The 22,948-nt window shown below is 56.5% G+C and overlaps 1 protein-coding gene across 1 annotated transcript in view; it reads right to left on the reverse strand.

Moving 5' to 3' along the window:
- The window catches only part of ZNF469 (zinc finger protein 469), a 54,003-nt gene that overhangs the window by 16,449 nt on the left and 14,606 nt on the right, over positions 1-22,948 (reverse strand). The window contains exon 2 of the mRNA XM_059667097.1: positions 871-932. The gene's annotated coding sequence lies outside the window, so the exon portion shown is untranslated. The remainder of the gene's footprint in view (positions 1-870; positions 933-22,948) is intronic.

Raw genomic sequence — 22,948 nt, forward strand, 5'->3', positions numbered from 1 at the left:
CCCTGAACAGGCTGCTGCTGGGACACGGGTACAGGGGACGGGGAGAGCCTGGGACTCCCCACAGCTTCCAGAGCTTTTTAGGGGGTGGCAGGTGAGGCCAGAGTATCGTTAGACACTGAGCCCCGCAGGTCCAGGATCCAGGCAGCCTCTGAGAGGGTAGGGGGGGGGGGAGGGGGGGCGGTTCCTGCTTCTGATTGCCCGACAGTGCCGGCTGCACATGCCAGGCACCTCTCCCAGCCTCCGTCAGCCTCGGCTTCTCCGTCTGTGACCTGGGAACAACACTGGAGCTAATCTCAAAGGCAGTGGCAAGGGAGAAATCAGCGAATAACCTCTTCCTAAAGCATTTAGCAGAGAGTGTGGTGCGGACCAACGCACTGTCCCTGTTAGTCCTGTAACTGTTGAGTCTTGTCACTCCTCTGGGCCCCGGTTCGCTCACCAGCACAAAGGCCACGCGGTGAGGAGACTGCAGGAAGGAGGCTGTGGGGAGGGCTGAGTGGGGTCTGAAAACAGGAAGAGGTTGCTAATTTGTTGGTTTGAAGCAGCTGTGCTCCAGCCCGCCCTCGGGAAAGGAGGGGTCTCATCTGAGGAGGCCTGACTTGCTGGCCCCTGGAGAACTTAGCTGACAGGAGCTGCTGCCGCCCTGAACAGTCTCACCCCAGCTCAGCGCTGCGGTTAGAAGCCACGAGGCGGCTCCTGACAGCTGGCTCGGGGAGAAGGTCTCTTAGGGAGGCAGCTGGCAGCCCCAATTACCGCCTGAGCCGGGAGACGGAAGGAGACGGGCCGGTGGGGCGGGTGGGGAGCCTGGGCCGAGGGCATCTCCGGCCGGGCGGAGACTGCCAGCCTCCAGGCCCGCTGTCCTCTGCCACATACCTGGGGAGTGGGGCCCTCAGCTGGGTCGCCGCACAGCTTCCTGAGGAATGAGGACTTCTTGGCTGCAAGGAAAATGGAAACTGTGTCAGAATCCATGTGGTGCTTGGCTGGGGGCCAAGAGACCCGGGAGAAGTCGGGAGCGGCTCCCAGGTGAGGCCCCCGCCCCCACGCCAGGCAGAGCCAGGGGCCTTAGGGTGCCAGGAAACTGTCGAGGAGAGATGGTGAGCTCGGGAGGCCAGTAGGCAGCTCAGCCTGGCCCTGCAGGGTTAGGGGTCAGCTGGCTGCCTTTGCCCCAGGTTTGTTGACTATTTTACATTTCTTTTCGTTAAGTTCTCATGGCTCCCAAACTTGAGACAGTGTTCAAAGGTCTGCAGTGAGAAGTCGCACTCTGTGCCCTGGCCTGTCGGCCCTCTCCCCCGGCCTGCTGTGTAAGCACCCGGGAACTTCTTGGGTTTCCTTCCAGTTTCTTGATGTAAATATCAGCAAGTCCCATCCCCCCCTTTCTTCAACAAAAGATAGCCAACTGCACTCGTTATTCCACTTTATTTGCATTTAACAACACATCTTGGAGATAATTCCACAGCACGCCACAGATTCCTGTCTGTCTCTCCACCTACAGAATATTCTGCAGAATGATGGACACTGGGTTGTCCTATATTGGGCCTTACAAACAGCAGAGCAACGAATCTGCATGCCAGTGAGACCCACAGGGTAAATGCTAAGAAGAGATGGTGGGGTCAAAGGGCAAGTGCATTTGTAATTTGTCAAATTAATCCCTGGAGTGATTTTAAAATTTGGCCACAATTTTTTGATCTTCCTTCCTTGAAAAGGTGGGGTCCAATTCCCTCTTCTCAAATGTGGGCTGACCTGGTGACTTGCTGGTAATCAACAAAATAAGGTGGAAGTGAGGGCGTTGGACTTTAGAAATTAGGTCATAAAGGGCACTGTGGCTTCTGCCTTGCTCTCTGTCTAGCCACTCACTCAGGGAGCCATGTTGTGAGGACAGACAAGCAGCCCTATGGAGAGTCCACATGGGGAGGAACTGAGGCCTCCTGCCTACAGCTGTATGTGGCCACCTCAGAAGCAGCTCTTCCAGCCTCAGCTGAGCCTTCAAATGAGACAACAGCCCCTGCTGACATTCCACCTCCAACTTCTTGGGAGGCCTGGAGCCAGACCGCCCAGCTGAGATGTGCCCAAATTCCTGATCCACAGAAACTGTAGGTAACAATGGTATTGTTTCAAGCTGCTATTTGTTACACAGCAACAGACAACAAATACATTAGTGCAACCCTGTGGGTTGCACTGACTTGCATTCCTCCTGACAAAGCAGAGAACCCTTGGGCTTTAATGTGAGTCCTGGCACCACAGTGTGCCTTTTCCCAGCAGAGGGGGTCAGGCCGAGGCCCGGAAAGGGAGGAGGACCACGGGATGCCACTGGCGACTCAGTGGAAGAGCTTGCATTCATTCATTCACACTCACAGGTCTGCGTGTTTGTGTAAGACGCTGCACTAGGCACGGGTGTATAGTGGTGAGTGACTCATTCATGGCCTCTGTGTCATGGAGCTTACAGGAAAAGTCAACAGATAACTACAGGTGAGGAAACCGAGGCTCAGAGAGGTGGTGTACTTGTCCAAGTCGCACAGTGCATAGTGAAGCACACAGGGAGGGGAAGCAGGGCTGCCCGGGACGATGCCTGCCCACGCCAGACAGAGTGGCTCTACCTCGGTCCTGCCTTAGTGCCTCCTTCCCACCCCTGGGGTACCCTGCCTCCACATGCCGAGCCTGTGGGCAGAGCTCAGCCACCCCATCGTTCTCTCTCCTCAGCCCCCAGACAGCGGGCCTGACGTTCTGCCTATAACACCCAGGCCTCTTAAAGCCAGCTGCCCCTTCAGGGGTCTGAGGACCAGACTTTGGTGCTCAGACCGGGGGGCAGCTACAGGGCAGTGTGTGCCCTAGGTCTCGGGTTCCCACCCCTGCCCAGGCTCTTGGCAAAGCCCCTCAGTGTGCGTTGGTGTGGGTTTCAGTAGCCTGGGCCCCTTTGAAGTCAGGAGATCCAATCCCCCAGATCCGGGCTGCCCCAGGGAACCCCAGCAGTGCAGGCATCTCCTTTCCCTCAGAAACACTACCTGGCTCCTATCCTAACAGGCCTGGTCCCAGAGCTCCAGGTAACTCAAGACCACAGTGGTGTTGGCTGGCTCCAGTGCGGTTGTTGGCGGCAGCTCCTGGTGAGGTAGCTCTGCTGCAGGCCTGGTCCCTGCCGTCCTGTGTCCCCACCTCCTGACCCCCCAGCCCCTTGCACAGAGGCCTCTGCCCCTGACCCTCTCCCCTCACCTCCTCTTCAACCGGCCCTGTTTGGGCTGCAATGTCTCTGTCCCAGAAGAGGGCTCCTCTCTCCCTTCCTCCCCATCTCTATGGGGCACGTCCCAGCCCTTCCTCTTGGGTCCACTTCGGGCCTCTGCCTAAGCATAAGCAGTTCCCCTGCCTAGGACGCCAGCCTTCTTTCCGGTCTTCGATTCTCACCCACTTCCAGGGAGCCCTGCAGGTTTAGCTGTGCTGGGTTCAAATCCCAGCTCCGGCTCTTCCAGGCTGTGGGGCCAGGGCTGGTCCGAGTCTCTCTGAGCAGTTTCCTCACCAGTTAAATGGGGATGATCACAGTCCCGACCTCAAAGGATTGTCAAGGAAGATGAAAAGGGACAACCCACCTAAACTGTTCACTCAGCAGATGTTTGTTCTGAATATGGTCACTGCTCTCCGGGTTCCTCTCCAGTCCACCTCTTCCGAGAAGCCTTCCCTGCTGTGTGTTGAGTCCACCTGAGAGGTATTTATTCGGGAGGCACTGCTATAGCCAGCAGTTACCAGTGATCTCATAAGCTCTCAGGCAAGGACTGTCCTCCCGCATCCTAGAGGCCTGGGGCAGCTCTGCACCCAGGATGCTACTGTCCAGTCAGAGCTCCATGTGCAACCCTGAGCGTCCTGGCCTCAGTTTCCCCATCTATAAATGAGAGGTTGAACCTGAGGACTCCTCAGGCCCATCCTGGCTCTGACTTTCATGACTGGTGACATGGCTTCTCATGGCCCCCAGCCAGCACCCAAGCTTTTTATTTTTTTATTAAATATTTTTTTTAAAATTTGATTTTAAATTATTATTATTATTTTAAATCCTCACCTGAGGGTATTTTTTTCCATTGCTTTTCAGAGAGAGTGGAAGGGAGCGAGGGAAGGAGAAAGAGGAGAGAGAGAGAGAGAGAGAGAGAGAGAGAGAGAGAGAGAGAAAGGAGGAGAGGAGAAACACATCGATTGGCTGCTTCCTGCATGCGCCAGGGATCGAACCTGCAACCCAGGTATGTGCCCTTGACTCCTTGACCAGCAATCAAACCTGTGACCCTACGGTGTGTGGGCTGATGCTCTAACCATTGAGAGAACACTGGCTGGGCTTTAATTTGATTTGAGAGAGAGAAAGAAAAACATTAATTTGTTGTTCTACTTACGTATGCACCCACTGGTTGATTCTTGTATGTACCTTGACTGAGGACTGAACCTGCAACCTTGGCGTACTGAGATGACTCACTAACCATCTGAGCTACCTGGCCAGGGCCCTGCCCCCAAGCTTCATTCCTTGCCCTGTGGCCTCCTCGGTCTCCCTGCTGTCCACCTGTCCATACATGACGTGGGTGTAATTTTCCTACGTCTCTCATCAGGGCTGGCCTGTACCTTCTTAAAGGGCAGGGCCTCCCAATTCCCGCCCTACCTGAGAGCTAGACGGTGGCCCCTCCCCCAGCATAGTGGGGGAAGCCACGTCTGCTCCTTTGTCCCTGCATCCTGGCTGTCATGGCTGAATGTCTGTCCCCAAATCTTGCATAGAAGCCCTGCCTCCCAGGGCAGTGGTATTTGGAGGTGGGGCTTTTGGAGGAGCTTAGGGTCACCTGAGGTTGTGAGGGTGGGCTAGTGTCCTGGGCAGCCCCTTCCGGCTCTGGGCCTGCTCCCCTCTTAGAGGAGGTGCCTGGGCAAGGACCACACAAGCCCTTCAGTGCCCATCCCGGCTCATCCCGGCCTCCAGGCCTCAGTGCCCACACTGGCTTTCACTGGTCCAGCAGTGTGCTAAGTGCTGGGCACAGGACAAGCACAGAGAGGGAAGCCAGCGGGTCAGGGGGGCACAGGGAGGTGGCGACAGACTGTAGGTTTAGATGCTGTTCGCTTTTCTTCATTTCCACCCTTCCCCACAGAGCAGCACCAGGAGACAGTGCAGGGTAAGGACAATGACGGCGACAGCGTCCACACACCCGTCATGCTCTGTGCTCATTTCTCACTTGGTCTCTATGGCTGCCTCACAAGGTTGCTGCTCTCCAAATTTATAGACGGGAAACTGAGGCACGGAGAAGGGGGGAATCTCTCACCAGGTTGTGCAGCCCCAGAGAGGTGCAGTTGTGCCCAGCGCAGGTGTGCCTCGAGTTAGAGCAGAAAATGCAGCTGTGGATTGTAAATGGGGCAAAGATAGCGAGTGGGGGTGTGCGAGAGGGCAATGGGCACAGGTTTCTGTGAGGAGGTGACCCTCGGCCATGCATGGCTGGGCCTTAGGTAAGGGGCTCTCAAGCTCAGGTCAGGGGTGGGACTCCTGCCTGGGAAGCTGGGATGGGAGCATGTGGTGTGGTGAGGGATGCTGTGGATATGCATGAGGTTCATGTCCACACCCAATCCCCAGGCCCTGCTCCCCTTCTTAGATACCAAACAGGAGGCAAGACAAGCACCACTGGGCAGAATGGGCTGGGAAGGGCAGCAGGGCTCCAGCTTGACCTAGGTGCAGCTGGGGAAACCGAGGCTCAGAGCAGACACGGGCCTGTCCAGGGCACATGCCAGTGGACCCTGCCACCCCCAACACATGGTGAGCAGACCCTGCTCCTGGGCCTCTAGGAGGCCCCTGTCTAGCTTGGCCCCTCTTATTATTGATCCCTGCTGTGTTTCCAGCTGCCCACCCTCGTGAGCTGCCTTAGCTGCCTTCCTGGGCACTAACCTGGCCACCTGGCCTCCCCGAGCCTGTGCATAACTGGCCTGAGCCTTGGCCTGGCCCCTCTGGCCACCAGCCTGATCCCAAGGGGTGTTGTGGGCAAACCCAGGTGGCCTGCATGCCAGCTCTGCTGGGTAGGGGCCTCTGTGTTCAGGTTATCCGAGATGAATATGGCTGGGAGAAGTGAGAAGAGCACAGTTGCACCCACTGCCCGATGACAACATCTTGCCACTCTCTTGGTGCCGGCACCCACCCCAGTCCCTTCCCCAGCTGGCTAAGCAGCCAGATGTGCCCCAAGCCCCGGGGCAGCCGAGCACAGTGGAGGGACCCAGAACAGCCCCGGGGGTTCCCAGTTAGCTGTCCTTGTTCTAAGGGGCTGCGGTGCGGCTCATTCTGACACTTACTTCACAAATATCCTCCTTTCCTTTTCCTTCAAACACTGCCACTTTGCTTAAAAACTATCTGTTACCCAAGCACACAGATAAACCTCTGCAGGTAAAATTATATCTGAGATATGGCCTGAGGGTACGTTTAAGAATACGGTGCAAATTATCAGCTGCATTTATCTTAATTACCTTGGGGGAAAGTGGAGGCTGGCTTTGGGGAAGCGGGTGTTTGTCCCACCTTATCGGGTGCATATTTGAGATCCTTTAACAGAGGGAGATAAGAGGAGCACGTCGGGAGAAAATGATGTCTTCGAAAATGACAGGGAGGCGCTGGGGGTGGTGGCGGCGGCAGGGATGTGTGTTTAAAGACAGGACCTGGTGCCCACTGAGGACTGGCGCGGCACTGCCACGCTCTCCGTTCTTTTGTTCCTCAAGGGCCAGTAGCTGGGGGTGCATGACAACACTGCTGACAGCCGGAGCCCTGTCCAAGTGCCTCCTAGATTCTAGGACCAAGATAAGCCTAAAAGCTGCCGGGACAATTCACACCTTCATTCTGGATACGACTGAAGAGCAGGACCTCATTCTGAGTGTGGTGGTGGGAGCTTTGGACTTTCAAGTAGGACCTGGCAGGTAGGTCCGACTGATGTTTTACAGGATCGTGCTGGAGGGGGGTGCAGAATGGTTTGGGGGCCAGGGCCTACAGGAGGAGACAGAGCTGGCTGCCCACATCCTGCTCTGCCCAAGAAGCCTCTCCCTGAGCCTCAGTTCCTGGACAGCAGCGGCCTCGTCTGGTGCATCTCGATGGCCCGTGTGCATTTGGAAAGTGCTTGCTGGCCCAGCTGGCCACCCAGCATCAGGAGGCTGCCAGAAATCCAAAGGCAGGGTTCCCAGCCTGGTCACCAGTCCAACCAGGGTCCGTGTTGACACCGGCACTGACTGGCACTGTCTAGAACCCTGGACACCAGCTGTCTAGGGTGGGAGAGACCTGGCTCTCCAGGGGCACTTGGTGCTGTCACCTGCAAGACAGAGATGACCATACTGTCCCATATGGGCTGAGCAGGGAAGGGCCAAGGAGGGAGATCGGAGACTTGAAAGAGGGGTGGAGTCCTATGTGAGGTCAAGATGTTGGGGACCCAACAACAGCACTCAGTGCTGTGTGTGTGTGTGTGTGTGTGGGGGGGGGGGGGCCCTGTGCCTTTGTCCCCAGCTCCTGGTTCAGGCGCCTACACACCTGAGAGGCTACATGCTGCACTGCCTGGATCCTCCTGCCCTCTGCCCTCTCTTCCTACCACCCTCCCTGGCACCTACTTCACCTCTGTCACCCTCATGTCACTGCACGCCAGGCATGCTCCTGCCTTAGGTCCTTGCATCCATCATTCCTTTCTCAGGAGGTGCCCCTTTCCCTTCTCCTCTGGTCTGGCACCAATGCCACCTCCTCCAGGAAACCCTCCTCAACAATGAGCTAGCATATCCCTGCCCAAGGCCATGCTCTGCCCCTCCAAGGCCTGTTTGTCAGTCTCTCATGGAATGTCCTGTTCCTGCACCATTGCTGTGGGCTCACTGCTGCACTACCCTCCCTCTCACCACAGGCAGCACCTGGGCCATGCTGGCTCAGGCCCCACTCCCCACTCCCTCCTGCCCGGGGTCTGGCACAGGCTGGGGGGACCCAGGTCTGCCTGGTCCTGCCCTGGGTGCCTCAGGAAAGCTCTGCAGTCCTCAGTTTCCCCATCTTTGAAGTGGTGGTGCCCCCACCCACCTCAACACAGCGTCACAGAACAGGGTGAGACACATATGGGGGAATCTGGGGCCCAGCCCTCACGGAGGGAAGCTGCCTGGAGCTGCCTTTCCTGGGGCTCCCAGAGGTCTTCTCCTCAGACCTAGGGCTCCAGTTCTGAGGGGACAAACAGGGGTGGTGTGCAGGACAAGGGCCAGATCCTCCTCTCAGCACACACATCTACACACACACACATGCACATAGCACGGACACGCATGCAGGCACCCTCACCAAGGCTGTGGAGGGGACACACATTCTGCCTCTGGATCTCATACTAATAAAAGGGTAATATGTTAATTAGACTGGGAGACCTTCCAGGAGACCTTCCGGATGTCTTTCCCGACAAAGCCATGGTGGCGGGCCGAGGCAGAGGCGGTTAGGGGCGATTAGGCCAGGAGGGGAGGGCAGTTGGGGGTGAGCAGGACAGCGGGGGGTGGGGTGGGGCAGGTGGGGGTGAGCAGGACAGCAGGGGGGGGCAGTTGAGGGCAAGCAGGCTGGCGGGGGTGGGGGGGTTAGTTGGGGGCAATCAGGCCAGCAAGGGGGGGCAGTTGGGGGTGAGAAGGCTGGCAAGCTGAGTGGTTAGGGGTGATCAAGCAGGCAAGCAGGTGAGTGGTTAGGAGCCAGTGGTCCCAGATTGCGAGAGAGATGTCCGACTACCCGTTTAGGCCTGATCCCTGTGTGGGACTGGGCCTAAACTGGCAGTCGGACATCCCCCGAGGGGTCCCAGATTGGAGAAGGTGCAAGCCCGGCTGAGGGACAACCACGCCCCCCCCCCGCTTTAATTTCATGCACCAGGCCACTAGTTTCTAAATAAAGCCCCCTTGATGCTCCATGTACACAAGCCAGCAGGCAGGAGGGGCTGTCTGGAGGAGGCAGACATGGGGATTTGGAGTCAGTGCCCTCAGCTTCTCTGCTGTTGCACCCGAGTCCAGAAATGTCTAATGGCAAGGCCAACACTCAGTTTTGGGAACACGTCTCATACCCTGAATGTTAACACTGTGCCAAGCTCAGCCCAGCACACTCTGGCTGCCCCCCCCGACCTATTCCTTGGAGAGTCCTTCTCCTCTGCAGAGAGGGACAAGGGACTGTTTGGGGCCCTCCTGCTGGGATCTGGCTGCAGGGATGCTACTGGGACTCAATAGCCCCAGGAAGCTCCCAACCAAGCCCGGGTGAACAGCAAGTGCCGACTGTCCAGGTCAGGCTGGTCAAGGTATGGGGGGCAGAGGGGGTGTTGGGATACACAGCAGTGCCCACTCCAGCAGGACTCAGGGGCTCCACGGAACCCACTTTGAAAACCAAAGTAGGCAGGGCATTTTCTTCAGATTTGCCTGGCAAACAACTCTGCCTTGGGTTCTAGAGCAAAGATCTCTGGGGACACCTAGCTCAGGTGTGCTCACTTCACAGATGGGAACAGTGGCTCCAAGAAGGTGCTAGCTTGCCCAGAAGCCAGCTTGGGCTCCTGGTGCCTCCAGCTCTGAGCTCCTGGCAGAGGCAGCACCTAGTGATGCTCGAAGCAGCCACTAGCAACAGCTGGAGGGCTGGGTGAGAGCCCAGCTCTTGGCCTCCCAGAGAAGGGAGCGGAGACACCACACTTAATGCGAGTAGCGGTTCTGGAGGACTGCAGCACCCAGGACTGCCCTTGCTCAGGAGCTGCCATCCTTGTCACCAAGGATACAGTGGGTGAGAGGAAGATGCTCAGAAGGACCAGGAGGAGAAAGCCAGAGGGCTGGGGGTGGCCGGCCTTGATCTGGTGCCCTGGGGCCCCAGAGTGGACCCTGCTCCCAATAAGGCTGCTTTGGGCTCTGCCCAGAGCAGCTGGTCCATCTGGAAGCCTTGGCCCTCAGTCTTCCATAATGAACCCCACCCCCACCCAGAGGGCCCCAGGAGAGGGTGCAGAAAGCTCAGCACCCCAGCCTCAGCTGGGCCTTGTCTCTGGGCTCTGGGTCTCGCTGGACAAAGCCCTGGAGGGCGGAGGATGTTCAAGGGTTCATGTGATTCTGATTTTGTGGGAAAGATCGTCACTATCCCTTCCCCCAAATAACCATTAACACGCGATGGCTCGTTATAAAATCAGTTATTTTCCATTACTGTAACTGTTCAACATGAAGCCCCAAGTGCTTTGTCACGATCTCCAGGGCTCATCTGAAGCGGCTCTTACAGCGTGCCTCTTGCTCCCACCACCCTCGGATGAGTCAGTGGTTTCCAGACCCTTGCTGCCCAGGGCAGGCCATGGACCAGCATCTGGAGGCAGAGTCTGGGGTTTACCCAGGCTCTCTAGGTCTGCAATCCTGGGCTGGGGCCCAGAGCAGGCCTTGGAATCCTCCATGCTGTCACCGCCACCCCGTGACCCTGATGCATGGCAGAGTGAGAAGCGCTGGTCTTCACGGAGGTTGGATCCAGGTGAGAGAAGGGGGAGGCAGGGAGACTGCAGGGTGGAGCTGCAGGACCTGGGACATATGGGGCCTCCCTGCATGCTCTGCGGGCCTCCCTGGGGCCGGGTGGCTGGGCCAGGTGTGGTTCTGGCTACTCCAGGCCTTGGGATAAGTCACCTTAGGTCAGTCTTCTTATCATCTTCCCACGGGGATGCGGTGGCATCAGACCCATTTTACAGGTGAGAAAACTGAGATTGTGGGAGGGTAGATGAATTGCGTGGTGGCTGCAGGACAACGTCTGCCCCCCTGAGACCTCGGAGACGAAGGCTGTCTGCTCTGGCTTCTGGAAACGGAGCCCGTCTCGCCCCTTGCAAGGCCTCTGAATGAGAAACGGGATCAGAGTCGAGGTCACTCAAGGCTTCCTTCCTGTGCTTGGCGGGGAAGGTGGGTTTTAATGAGCTGTCTCTCCCGACTGACAAGATTAATGAGCTTCCTCGGAGGCCCAGTTAATTATTCTCTCGTCAGCTTCAGAATCCTATCAGCCTCATTTTCCAATTAAAAGTGATTTTAATTTCACTTCCTAAGGATGAGAGGATTAGGAACATGCTGGTTGGCAGGCAGCTGGGCAGGGGAGAGGGGTCCTCGACACTCAGGGCTCTTGTATGGAGGAACTGAGTGCTGAATCCTGCCAGGGTGGCCTCTGGGCCAGGCTGTGTCCACCTTGCCCACATTTGTCCCTATTCCTCATGCACACACAGTAGGTGCTCCTGTGTGGCGGTGACAGTCCCCATTGCTTGGGTGAAGCCTGTGGACAGTTAGATCTGAGAGGCCCCGTGGGTGGGGGTGAGAAGGTTAGGTGGGGCAGCCCAGACACAGGTGGGGGTTTCTGGCTCTGGGGATAAGACCCTTCAGTATTCCAGGGGACTTGCAGGATCCAGGCCCTACGGGCAGGGGTGTGACAAACTGTAGGGAGCTGGTCTGAGGGGACTGCAGCTTTGCTCTTCCCGCAGGAGCCCCCATCCCTGACGCTGAGGGGTCCTGGGACACCTCCACCCATAGTCTCCAGATGGGTTTCACGAACTTCAGGCCACCATCACCCCATTTTACAGATGGGAACGCTGAGGCCAAGGCCACAAAACCGCAGGCAGCCCAGGACCAAGCTGCCACCTGCATAAAGCTGTCCCTGCCTCTGCAGGACACCCTCCTCGCCTGGCCTCCAAGCCTGGGCAGTGAGCCCCTCTCCCCCAGCCCCTGCCATCACAGCACCCACCAGTTCTGTGCAGAAGGGGAAGCTGAGGCCTGGTGGGGCGGACACAGTCACATGCTGTGGCGCAGGGTCTCGGGCACTGACGGGCATCTCTTCTCTCAGGACAGAGCGGGGGGGGGGGGGGGCGTTGCCGGGGGGGGGGAGGCCCCACACCACCCGTTGCCTCTCCTTTCATGAAAAGTCAGCAAACACACGGTGCTGGAAAACAAAGGGGCTGCCAGGACTCGCAGCCGCGACAGCCCTTCCTGAAAGCCGCTCCTGTCTGGGCCTTCACTGTACCTGCCATTTACTTGCTCAGCTCTGCCAGCTGACGGGTGCATCACAGGAGGGACAGCCCTCCTGCTGGGCTTCGGGGTGCGTTGGGGGAGGGGTGTCAGGGGAGGGGGAGGACATTGTCAAAGCTAAAGATGGCTTTTTGGGGTGGGGGTGCAGGAAAGGAAGGAGAACTGGGTGGGTCTGTGCTGTTCAGAGATGGGGCCCTGTCTCTTGTCTCACCCTCTTCTGTCTGCATGAGCGTCACCTGTCACCTGTCCTTCCAGGCCTCCAGCACCCCATCCCTCTCCTGGCTGGACTCAGCCCCTGGGCCGCACCCTCTCACACCCACCGTATTTGACTATTTATCCCCAGGACCAAGCTTCCGATCAGTCTTATGTGCCTCCATGTCCCCAGTGCCAGGGACGGAGCGGGGCGTGGGGGAGCGACGCTGTGGTGTCCACCTGGCCACCCATCTGTGCCTCTGACAAGGGTGCACGGCTGCACGAGCTGCACCGCGGCCCATGCCCACTCGCCTGACGGGCAGCTGCTCTAAGCTCCGCCAACTGTGGCCGCCAGGAAATCCAGCACAGTGGCAGGCTCTCTGATTTTTCAGGAAAAGCCAGAAATCCAGGTTTTAAAGTGAAATCTCCTTATTTTTAAGCTTTGGCAACAAATTTACATACAACAAAATAACTACTGTGTGAGGCCAGATTGAGCCTATGGTTGGTCTTGTGACCTTTTCTACTCACTGAGGCTCTCCAGTCACCACTCATTCACTCATACAGTCATTGAATTTTGACAAAGCGGAGGGTGTGCCAAGCTCCCTGCCAGGTGCTGGGACAAGACTATAGACAACACAAACACAGATCCCACCGCATGGACTGATGGCCCAGAAGGCCCAGTTTAGGGCGATCAGGACGTGAACACGTCTGCTGACCCTGTGCTCTGGAAAGTTCTCAGGATTTTCAGAACCCCAACTGGAGGGGGAAAATCCCTCACTGGCAAAGGACCTCCTGGGCTAGCAGGGCACAGAGACGGTGGGCCATGTCCTTAGGTCACATAGAGAGCTGCAGGGGGGCCTCAGAGGGCAAGCTCGGGGAGGCTGGCGCCTTGTGGAGACTGTGCAGACAGGGGCTGAGGTGAGCCGTGTGGGTGTGATACGGGGAGCCTGGCTGGCCTCTGTGGAAGTGGGGTGTGCTGAACCCCCCTCATGGGCTCTTGTGGAGGGTGGGGTGTGCCAGGTCCCCCAGTTGGGCATCATCCTGGCCTAAGGCTGAACTGGGCTCCAGCCAGAGAAGGAGCAGAGCTGGAAGGGAGGCAGGAGTCCAAGGTGTGCCTGGCACAGGGCTGCTGTCTCCCCAGGCCTCCCAAGCACTGGGACTCTCCTCCCAGGTGGCCAAGGCCGGCAGGTGCCCTGTCACCCTGACTTCCCACAAGCATTCAGACCTTGCCCCTTTCCTGACCCACTGCCAGGTGCTCCCCCTGCTAAGAAGTTAGCCCCTCCTGGGGGAGGGGTGCCTGGTGGCAGGGCCTTGGTAAGTCCCCCGGACACTGGAAGGTGGAGGGTCTGAGACCCTGGATGACACTATGGGCCCACCCAGCTGTGTGACAAAAAGGGGACCTTCGGGTGTGGGGGTGCTCATCCACACTCTACTGATAAGAGAAAGGAGCTCTGAGAGGTTGAGACACTTGCCCAGGAACACACAGCCAATAGGCCACAGGCTCTGAGAAATCTGGGCTGGCCTCTGTCCTGCTACAACTCTGGTGCCCTCTCTGGCTGGGCCAGGCCACCAACATCTTCTGACCAGATGAATGCAACTCCCTGTCTCGGCTTTCCTTGTTCTCCCCATCGCAGCAGAGGGATCCTTCCAAACACAAGCGAGGCTCTATGGCCAGTGTAAAGGCCTCTGTGGCATTGGAATCAAGTCCCACCCTGGCCTACAAGCCCTTGCACCACCGGGGCCCTGCTTCCTGAGCCTTCTAGAAAGCACCAAGTTGCCTGGCTGGCATGGCTCAGTGGTTGAATGTTGACCCATGAACCAGAAGCTCACAGTTTGACCCCCTGTCAGGGCTCATGCCTGGGTTGTGGGCTCGATCCCCAGTAGGGGGCGTGCAGGAGGCAGCCGATGGATAATTCTCTCTCGCTGATGTTTCTATCTCTCTGTCTCTCATTTTCTCTCTGAAATCAATAAAAACATTTTAAAAAAGGGTTAGGAAGCACCAAGCTCACTCATGCCTCAGGGCCTTTGCACTCACTATTCCCTCTGCCTGAAATGTTTTCCCTAGACCGTCCCATGTCAGGCTATGTCTGGTCTAGATGCCTTAGCTCAGATGTTGCCTCTTTGGAGCTTTAACAGGAGTGATTCACTCTCAAATCCTTTTCATTGTTTGTGGCTCCTCTGCCCTCTGAATTTGTCTTTGCCGAGGCAGCACAGAGGACAGGAGACAGGGGGAATTATGAGTTGAATTGTGTCCCCCAAAAAGATATGTTCAAATCCTAACCCCCAGAACCTGTGGATGTGACCTTGTTTGGAAAGAGGGTCATTGCAGATGTAATCAAGTCAAGATGAGGTCATCCTAGGTTAACCTGGCCTTAATCCAATTAGAGTGTCCTTACAAGATACAGCCCAGGGAGAGGCCACCCAATAACAGAGGCAGATGTGGCCACAAGTCCAGGGGTGTCTGGAGCCCCCAGGAGCCGAAGAGGCCCCTACTCTAGAGCTCCCGGAGAGAGCATGGCCTTGACCTACTGTCTCCTTCTCCATGAACGGTCCACTCTCTGGCAACTTGCTCAGACCCAAATGCTTGGAGTCACGCCTGCCTCTGCCTTCTCTGCCCCCACATCCAATCCAATCCATTACCATTCCGGTTGGCTCCACCTTCAACCGAACCCAGAATCAACTTCCTCCGGCACCTGCACCTTCTCGACAACTGTCGTCACCTCCTTCCTGCATTTTCGTCACCACCCTGTTCGCCACCATCATGAAGGAATGCATCCTACCAGTTCATGGCTGGCTGCGGGGTGTCCCCCGAGGCCCTGACATTATCTCTTCTTTGCATGAGGGGAAACTGAGTCATGGCAAGGCCAGGGATTTCCTTTCCCAGCCTGATGACCTGAGCCTAGGTTACCCTGGGGGGAATTTTCCTGGGCAGGAGCCTTCAACTCCAGCCATACTCTGGGGGTTGGGGGGTGGTCTCTGGCTGCATGATCCACTCTGATTCTCGAAGGCCCAGCTCAGCCCCCTGTCTGCCTGCCGAGAGGCCCACTGCAGAGGGGCTGGCTGGGAGCAGGGGCTGCCTGGCCCCTCCGGTGTGCAGGCTGCATAACGCCGATATTCATCCCAGACAAGCCCTGGCTCTGTTGGCTTCAGAGGCTGGTGTTGGCTGGGACCCCATAGAGAACCCTCCCTCCCTGGCCGTCTGGGTGTTTTTCTTTCATCAGTTGGAGAAAAAGTAGGAAGAAAGGAAGAAAGCGGGATATTTTGCAGGGACTGAGAAAGGCATTGTGGTCATGTTTATCTTGATGGCGTGTGGGGTGCTGGGCACAGGGAGTCTCCTGCTCTGGCCTTTAGGGTAGAGTGAAGAGAGGTGAGGCAGCCTTGAGTCAGCACAGGTCTGCAGGGAGCAGGGGTGCAAGGGGGTGGGGCTCGAAGGCCATGTGAGCCAATCACTGGGAACCAGAAGTGGGCCTGAAAGAGACAGAGCAGAGAGAAGACCCCAGAGGGCAAATGAAGAGATCACCGCTTGGTGCTGTGCGTGCAGTCCGTGCTCAGTAAGTGTTTGCCGGTAGGAAAGTCATTCTGAGCCCTGTGGAGTCTGTTGACCCCAACTTCTTATGACAGCCACCCCCTCACGCTGGCCCAATGGCGAGAGCCCTCCCTTTCATTCTTCAATCTTTAATTCCCCTCCTCCCAGCTTTGTTTCTTTGAAATGTATACTCCGTCTGCCCCAAAAAATGGCTCAGCGTGGCTTATTAGGGGAAACAACGTCTCCACCACAAGGCGGTTAAGACAGAAACTGAAAGCCAAAAACCTCACATGAGGTCCAAATTGAGCTCTGAGCTTCCTGGCCATCAAGGCAAAAAGGGAAGTGAAAGGGTTAAAGAGAATAAACCGGGGCAGAGAAAACTTATAGTGCTTAGCAGCTATCCTGCAGAAAGTTTGCAGCCTTGAGATCGGCATAGCTTAGATAACCACTAGACATCTGGTGACGGGAGGGACGAAGGACTGCACCCTTACATTTGCAGAACAGCTTGCAGCCAGCATTAGTTCATAAAAACTTGCCTCTCCCTTCAGTCTCTACTGCTTCCTTTGTCAGACTCGGCCCACCTGCACCAGGTGCCTGACATAAAAGTTCTTTTGATACATTATGGCCTCATGTCATAGGTGCGCGACCCTGCCCACTCCGAACCTTTCAGGAAGGATGCACAGCAGACTCGTCTCTCCCATTAGCTGACCAAAGTGGAGCACAAATGGGCCAAACAGTTTTCTGGAATTCTCCCAACCCATCCCTACCTCACAGCGTTGTGGCAGGATGAAAAGACATGCCAGGTGTCACATGCCTGGTGCATGGTAAACGCTCAGTGGCTGTGACTTCCCACCCCTTGTGCTATAGGTGAGGTAACAGAGACCCAGAAAGGTACACGGCTTCAGAGGTCGTCACACAGCGAGTGAGTGTAGGAGGGTGGGTGCTGGAAAGGGGCCAGGCTCATCCTTCACTTTCCCCATCAGGGAGGGAGGCCTGGCCAGTGCTGCCTGTCTGACCTCGTGCCCAGGAAAGGACCCTGAGTTGCCATGAACCTGAGAGAGGCGATGCAGCCCCACGTCACTCAGCCCAGGTCCTTCCCCAAACCAAGTGGGGCAGCCCTGGAGGCCGTGGGCATGGAGACCTGCCACATGTGTCCTGCCATCCCAGACTGCTGGTGGCTGCTTATCCTGCTGGGGGGAAGCACTAGCAGCTGGTGATTGTGGAGTCAGATGGGGAGGAATGTGGTGGGGCACATTCTTCTGCAGACAGGTGACTGTGGGGGTGACTCTGACCGAGGTTGGCCCTATGACATGGGATGACCTTGACCTGGGGATGACCCTGATCTGGAGAATGATGACCTGGGGTGACCCTACTCCAGAGCTGAGTCTATGGGATGCCACAGCCTGCATCTCCTCAAGGTGTGGTCACTGCATGGATCAGGTGGGAGTGGAGACAGAGCTGAGACGGGGCCCAAGGTAGCACTGTGCCAGCCACTTGCGCCCGGCCCACCCAAGCTGATCCACCTGCTCAGCGAAGGCCACTGGAGCTCGGGCTCCCTGGCTCAGCTGTGGTCCCACTGGAGTCTCAGAGGCCGGAGAGCAAATGTGAAGTGCTGCCCAGAGGGCTAGTCCGGGGGGCTGGGGAGGGGCGGACTAACAGATGCCACCTTCTCATGCTACAGGCGCATCCTGTTGGTCTTTTTGTTTCTAATATAACGTGTTTATGCTAATTTTTAATTAAGGAAAAGACTGTAGGAAATAAAAGAAAAGCAACTTGGCAACCCGAAACACACCGACAGGACTTGTTTGGTCACCGTGGGACGGCCCCCAGCTACTGCAGAGCTGTTAGGGAGAGTGAGGGGCACCTGTGTCACCGTAACAGAGCATTCGAGATGGCCAGTGGGAGGGGCTCTGCAGAAAAGCAGACAGAGCCATCTATGCACACACAAAGAGGGCCCTGAGGTTCTCCAAGGAGGACTGGAAGGGGGGACCCTGGCCTTCGTACTTTTTAAATGTCCCTGCCCGTTTCTGCCATAGAGCAGGAATTGCTTTTGCAATGAAAAGAGTGAAAGCCCCGACCTTGCTCTCCCCTGGTGAGCACCAGGGCTAGTGCCGGCCTGCAGGGAGCCCGCTCGGGGGGAGGGCGGGCAGGGGCAGGGACCGCATGCTGGAAAGCTCCGCAGGCACATATCGGTAGGTAAACTGAGACCAGGAAGAGAAAGGACCACTCTGGGGCCAGAGCCAGCGACCTGCCAAGCCCCAGGTGTTGGGCCCCCACCCAACCCCTCTGCATCACACCCACACTTCTGCCCTCCTGCCCTATTCTTAGACTCAGCTCTGGGACCCAGTGGAGTGGCAGTTTCCCGACTGGTCCCGTCTCGTGGGCTCCGGTTGCTCCTGTGTCCTCAGGCAAGGTGTCCCTGGCCCTGCCACCATCCAGCTTTTAACATCTCAGCTGATCTTGACTAATTTCCTTCAAAGTATCCCCAAACAGCTCAGCGCCCTATGCTCACCTGCTGCCAGACACTTTGACATATGTGGTTTTTTTTTTTTTTTTTTTTTGTGGGGTGGGGGTGGGCAGGTGGGAAAAGACAGAAACAATCTTGAGTTACTAAACTGCACGTTTTTCTGCTTCTGAGTCCAGAGCTGCAGGGCCGAGAGCATTTTTGGCCTGGGCTGCCAGGCGGGCGGGGCAGGACTCGGCCGGGTGGGTGATGACCACGAGGGACACGTGGCCTCACTGTGGCAGCTGGGAAGGGCTGGTCTTGACTCCCTGGAGACTCCAAACCTTGTCTGCATTTCTTGGGGGCCTATGTTTAGCAAAGCCTCGTTCGTGTCACCTTACTGGGGACCGGCACCCACCTCTCTCAGCCTCTCCCAGCCACAGTCCCCTCGAGGCCCCGAGGTGCAGATGCAAATGCCCAAAGGGGCTGGGTGACAACACACTGAGGCAGGGGAGCAGGGGATGGGCAATGGGGGGTGCTGGGGGCGGAGCCCAACAGGAGGTTCATGCCCATCCAAGGGGGCAGCAGCTGTTTCCCGGGGGCGTGATGGCCCACTGTGGACGCTCCTCTTGGATTTCTAACAGAAACTTGGATATTCTTGTGGATTCTATGGTTTTAGAAACAGCGATGGCCAACCAAACCCATGTGTTGGGTGGATATGACGCCAGGGGCTAACAGTTTGCAATTCTCATCCTGCATGTGGCTGCACCCCGGGGCTCAGGGCTTGAAAAACCTTGCTCTGCTCCCTTCCCACCCCTGGACCATCCTTGCAGCTGCAAATGTTCCCTCTGTGTGAAAATCTGTTTCTTGCCTGCCCAGCACCCATCCTCCTGTCTCTGGCACTAGCACCTGGAGTTTCCTCTGGGGAACCACCCTCCTCTGCCCTCTGTCCAGGTGGTCTGGCTCGGCTGACCCTCCCTGTTCTATTAGACGAGATTCCGAAGCCACTGTTTGAGTACCTGGATCCAGCTGCACCTGACGCCTGCCCTGCATATCCCAGTTACGGGAGCCCATAGAGTCTCACTTTTGCTTACCCTGTTTTGAGTTGAGTTCTGTTCCCCGGTGGCGGAAAAGCATCTTGACCAAATACAACCTTACATGGGCTCACAGGTAACCCCATTGGGCACTGACTTCTTCTTGGGTTGGCCTCTGGCTGCCCTAGGGGCCCGGCAGGCCCTATGACCTGCTCGTTACCTTTCTCCTCACATAGCCCCCCGAATTGCCTCTTTCCCAGTGTGCGTCCTTCCTGAAGCTCCCCTCTCCCTGCCCTGCCAGCTCAGAAGGGAGCCCCCTGAGAGCATATTCATTCACGCACTAGCGTGTGCTGTGTGCCTGTCCTGGGCCTCGAAGCCACTATTCTCCACCAGAGATTTCCAAACTGTCCTCAGGCCTCCTGGTCTCTCCGTGAGACCTGGCACAGACAGCGTCCACACTTCAGGAGACCCACAGCTTCTGGGGCGCGTCCCTTCCTCACCCCGCTAAGAGAGCCTAATGGAATGCGGCTGCAAAAGCACATGGCGGTGGACGACCTCAAATTCATTCTCGTTTCCATTAAAAAGACAAACAACCCATTCACACTGGTAACTCATTAGGACAACACTCTGCTGATCGCCAGTTTATCTGAAGGACCGACTGCCTTTCCGGAAGTCTTTACAGGCTAAATAATGTGGCGTCTGGGATTTGCTGTAAAGAACACAGCAAGAGTAAGCAGGGGGCAGGAGCAGATGGAGGCGGATTACCAGGTGTTAGTAACCCCGAGAGATGGGCATGAGTTTGGGTGCCTTTCTCCCTACTTTTGTGTATGTTTATAAAAACTTTCCATAAAAACATAAGAACCGTTATCCTATAAAACAACTACCACCACCAAAATGCCAGCTGCTTTCCTCGGGATCCCAGAATCGCAAGGGAGCTTTGGGATGTCAGACGGCACGTGAACTCCATCCGCACGATCAGTTCTGGAAGGAAACATGTCTGGAGGGCCCCTCAGTGTGGCCCCAAGAGGTGTGGCCAGTGGGAGGCCCCTTCTGGGACTCTAGGCAGATCGCAGAATGTGTTGTCCAAAATGAACACTTCTGAGAGTAAAATAATTCAAGTTACACATTTATAAAAATTGCAAAATAGAAAGGATCCCTGACCAAGGAGATAAAAGCAAGAAGAGATTCCCACCATAAGAAAGTGGGATGAATCCACAGGGGCCTGCCCCTTGCTCTGGGAGTGGGCTGGGGGTGCCCCACCACCCACACCTGACCCAACCCACCCTCCCTGGGACTCTGCCTTAGACAGCAGCTCACAGGCTCCTCATTCCACCCCCTTCCTCCTCCCTCCTAAGGGTCTGGACCTCGTAAAAGTTGAAAGCGGCCTGATCTATGTATTCGAACATACTTGAACTCTGACACGTGAGGCTGGGTGTTGCGTTTCTGTTTTTATCTTCCTAGGGAAAGCTGGCCTTTTAATGGGGTCTTTCTGTTCCCTCCGGGTGGGTGAGGTGAGGGAATCAGCAGACCTGGGAAAGCTTAACTGGCCATGTGCCCCGGGCTAGCCCCCTGCCACCCTGTCCAGGTTTCTCCTCACAAAGCTGCCGGGATTGGTTCCCACCAGGAAAACACAGGGGGAGATGAATGGGAGGTGAGCTTGGACAGAGAAGCCCAAGGACAGGAGAATGGTGCCTGGGGTTGGCAGGGGGGACCTGCCCCATTTCTGCTACCCCGTTCCTGGCAGAGCCAGCCAGCACCCCATGAGGGCTCAGAGCAGTGGTTCTCAACCTCCCTAATGCCGCGACCCTTTAATACAGTTCCTCATGTTGTGGTGACCTCCAACCATAAAATTATTTTTGTTGCTACTTCATAACTGCAATTTTGCTACTGTTATGAATCGTCATGTAAATCTCTGACATGCAGGATGTATTTTCATTGTTACAAATTGAACATAATTAAAGCATAGTGATTAACCACAAAAACAATACGTGTTTATATATGTGTTTTCCGATGGTCTTAGGCGACCCCTGTGAAAGGGTCTTTCGACCCCCAAAGGGGTCGCGATCCACAGGTTGGTGACCCACAGGTTGAGAACCGCTGGGCTCAGAGAAAGCAAATAATGGTGGTGGTCTGGGGCACAGGTGTGAGGAATCAGAGCTGTGACTAGGGGCCAGGGCAAGTTCCTATTCAGAGAGGGGAAACCAGGGTGCCTTTGGGATGCGAAATATCTGTCTGGGATGTGACATGCCCACATAGCATCCCAGACTATCTTCTTGACACCGCCTACCCCCACTCCCCAAACCGTGCTCCTGTGCGACCATCATCCTGCTGCAATGCAGTGTCCTTTATGGCACTAGGAGTCCTCTTCCACCTGTTCACCTGGGTGAATCACCTCCTGTGCTGGATGAGAAGCTCCTGGAGGACAGGGCTTCATTCGACAGGTTCACCCTTGTGCCTACTGCTTGGCATAACGCTTGGCAAACTTAGTAATTCATCCACTCCTCATCTACCATCCACCCATCCATCCATTCACCATCCATTCATCCATCCTCCCATCTATTCATCCATCATCCAATCTTGCTCCATCCATCCATCCATCCATCCATCCATCCATCCACTATTCATTATCCATCCATCCATCCCTCCATCCACACCCCATCCATCCATCCATCCATCCATCCATCCACCTGTCTCCAGGACTAGAATTCAGGCCCTGGGGCCCTGAGTGCTATACTCTAGCCCCTGGCTTACTGCCTCTGCAACACCCTAGACCAGCGGTTCTCAACCTGTGGGTCGAGACCCCTTTGGCAGTTGAACGACCCTTTCACAGGGGTCGCCTAAGACCATCCTGCATATCAGATATTTACATTACGATTCATAACAGTAGCAACATTACAGTTATGAAGTAGCAACGAAAATAATTTTATGGTTGGGTCACAACATGAGGACCTGTATTTAAAGGGCCAGAAGGTTGAGAACCACTGCCTTAGACTAAGCCACTGCCCCACCATATGACCACGCCCTACAGGACGAGCTGAATGGCTCGGGTGCCACAGCTCTACCGCTGACAGCTCTATTCCAAGGCTGAGAGAGCGGATGAGCCCCCTACTTCCTCTGGGCTCAGTGCTGGTCAGTTCTGGGGTCCTGGGTGGAGAGGGGCCTTATGAGTTATCTGGGGTTTGGGTCTTCCCTTCTGCCTGAGTCTATGAAGGGTCCTAGAGCCTCATGGGCCAAAGAGCTGGCAAGGGGTTGGGGTGGGAGAGCCAGCTGTGACTCCGGCCATGACTGTTCTTCCCCCTGGATGGATGAGCCTCCATCCCCAGAGGAAGACACTGGCCTACTGTCTTGAGCCCCTTCTCTGGGTCGGCTCAGTCCAGGCTCAGTAACCGTCATGCTTGGGTCCTTGAAGATACCTGCCCTGAGAGCAGGGCCAGCTCTGCCTGTCCACGGAGATGCCAAGAAGCACAGATGAAGCTGGGTGTGGTCCCAGTTCACTCAGTCTCCGACTAGGGCCCCTGCACTGCAGCCACCAGCTGACCCACAGCCGAGCAGCCCCGAGTTCTCCCAGGGCTGCTGCTGTTTTCGCAGCTGAGAGAGGGACTGATCTGGAGAGGCTGGTCCTGGGCCCCAGGAGGCCCCCAGGCTGGGAGTTTCTGGAAAGCAGGCAGAAGCAAAGTGCTTCCAGGAGCCTCAGCCGCAGCGCGACAGGGCTCCTTCCGCCTCAGCGGCCGGAGGAACTGCTCCTGGGAGCAGCAGAAGCCGCCCTGGAAGGCTGAGAGAGGGCCCCGCTGCCAGCAG

This window comes from Myotis daubentonii, chromosome 15 (genome assembly GCF_963259705.1).
Source record: "Myotis daubentonii chromosome 15, mMyoDau2.1, whole genome shotgun sequence".
In the NCBI taxonomy this organism is placed as follows: Eukaryota; Metazoa; Chordata; class Mammalia; order Chiroptera; family Vespertilionidae; genus Myotis; species Myotis daubentonii.